The sequence below is a fragment of the Rhagoletis zephyria genome, unplaced genomic scaffold (genome assembly GCF_001687245.7).
Source record: "Rhagoletis zephyria isolate East Lansing unplaced genomic scaffold, Rhagoletis_zephyria_1.1 Rzeph_scaffold_00303, whole genome shotgun sequence".
NCBI classification, from domain to species: domain Eukaryota; kingdom Metazoa; phylum Arthropoda; class Insecta; order Diptera; family Tephritidae; genus Rhagoletis; species Rhagoletis zephyria.
Window position 1 is genome coordinate 314,255 of NW_016157387.1, and position 2,582 is coordinate 316,836.

General features: G+C 34.0%; 1 pseudogene; it reads right to left on the minus strand.

Annotated features, from left to right (window-relative positions):
* Positions 1–311: 311 nt before the first annotated feature.
* Positions 312–1,821, minus strand: LOC108358840 (putative nuclease HARBI1; annotated as a pseudogene).
* Between the last annotated feature and the right edge of the window lie 761 nt (positions 1,822–2,582).

Here is a 2,582-nt window from a genome sequence, read left to right on the forward strand (position 1 = left end):
GTTTATTTTTGTATGCTTCCCTGAAGGAACGATTTTAATTTTTAACTTATAGCGAAAAATGTGTAATACATGAAATTTATAATAAATAAATGTAAACTTACACAAATAAGAAGAAATAGCGTTTCTTATACTTTCTGGATTGTTTCGTTGTTCCGCTAGTACCGCTACATATTCAGGATACGCGCGGTTTGCTTCCACAACTTGTAAAGCTTGCATCCACTTTTCATTTATTTTATCATTATTTTCGTTTAAAAAATTGTGAAGCACGCAGCACGATAATATTATGGCGTTTGCATTTTTTATGGAATTATCTATTCCTTTGCCAATACCCTGAAACGAGCCTTCAAGTGTCCAAATGCGTTTTCTACTACTCTGCGAGATTTAGATAATCTGTAGTTGAAGAGCTTTTGTTGGCGGCTTTGTGAAATATGAAACGGATACGGCTTCATTAGCTTGTCACTTAACCGAAATGCCGAGTCCCCAATTATAAAAACCGGTACATCAACATCGGAAATAGTTTTTTTCAATTCGCTTAAAAGGACACATTCATCCAATTGTTGCTTTAGAGAAGATGTCTGAAAAATTTGAGAATCGTTGCAGCGTCCTGGGCTGCCGGAGCTAACATATATAAAACGACATCTGGAAAAAACAATAAATAAATAAATAAATAAATAAGGAACTATTGAAGCCTTTCAGTGCTTCTACCTGGCGTCCACCAATGCTAGCAGTACGATTGAATACCATCCCTTATAGTTGTGGTAGTCTGTAGCGTCTTCCTTGGGTGGGTGAATCTCAATATGACATCCATCTATTAACGATTTCATTTAGTAAAAATAAAACAATATTTACTTCATAAAAAGGTGCTTACCAAGTGCTCCCATACATTGGGGAAATCCATATGTTTCAAACTCTTGCACCAAGCCTTTAATTTCTGTCTTCTGTCAACGGAAAGTTTTTTAAATATATTGGAGCCAAAACTCTCCAGACCTCATTGCAAAAATCCAATAATATTTTGCATACGGTTGCCTTTCCCACGCCAAACATATTTGCGATTGTGCGATACTCGGAAGATGACCCTAGAGCATATAGAGCTATAGCAACTCGTTTTTCCAATGGTATCGCTTCTCGCATATTTGTATCACTTTTTCGCAGATCTGGCAGTAGTTCGCATAATTTATAAAAAAGTTGTCGGCTAATTCTGAAGTTGTTTTTAAAAAAAACTTCATCTCCTTTCTGACAATCTTTCTCAAAGAAGGATTGAGTTCGTTCCTACAAAAATATAAACACTTATCCATAAAAATTGGTTCAAGCACATCCAGTTTTTACAAATACTTACTTTTTTCCAAATTAATCTTCTTTCGGAGCCAAGTGATTCGTTCAAAGCATACAAAAGATCCAATTCCTCCAAAAGCAGCAAATGCTTATCCTGGAGATGCCGTAATACTGCGGAACATACTTTTGCCTCTTCACTCACCCTAGTTGTGGCCAACAACCTCCTCGACATAATTATTTTCTTCACCATTTGAACTTTTGCATCCATTTTATCTTTAATTGTTTATTCTTTATTTATTTTTCATGCTTTGTTTTGGCAGCTGTCTGTGTTTTGACATCTGTTTTCGATAAATTTCCGATAAAAATTAGAGAAGACAACGATTTTTTCATGATTCGTATGGTGATTGGATCTGAATCACCTAGGAATGAAGTGATTCGCTCTCAAAATTTTGTATGGCGAATTACGTGATTCGGTTCATGATTGGGGCGCCAATCACGAATAAGAGAGCGAATCAAGAATAGGAGAGCGAATCACTTGCCGTGGAGACATCGTTTAAAGAAATGTTCGTTCGTACAATGTACATATATACATATGTACACGCAACATTTTCTTGTATCGATTCGAACAATTTGATACAATGNACTTCCCCAGTGATGGAAAAGTAGGCACAATAGTGCCATTTTTTGCCCTTACATTCTTAGAGGCACTTTTGGTACAATTCATCCTGTTTTGGCACTATCATAAAATATAGAAGTTAAGCATAAAATGCCAATATATAACAAAAAATTACATACCACATTATAGATTAAAAAATTAGAAAAAGTGAAAATTAAAAGCACTTACAAATTAAAGTAAGGGCTGTAAGAAATATTTACAAATCGCTGAATTCTGTTGTGAATATGTAGTACGAAAATTAAGTTTTCGCCCCAACAAGCTTTTAATTCAGAATTACGGGAAAGATTCTAAGTTCGCAGTTTTATAGTTTATTAAATGAAAGTGGCAGTTTCTGCAATATCCCGATCATGTTTGATATTTTTTTCTGACGGTGTGATACATTTTGATCCGTTTAAAAAAATTTCGAACACACTTTATATGGAAAAAATGCATAACATCGAAAACTTGGAATCTCCCTAAAAATTCTGAATTCAAAGTATTTTGTTGCGAAAACCTGCCGAGTTTTTATAATTTTTGTACAAAGTTTGAAATGCCGATTTGTGTGCATTTATTGTGTTCATTAAATTAAGAATTATACTTTTATTTAAAATTAATTAAAAAATAATCAATGAAAATAATAGGCGAAACTGGTCAA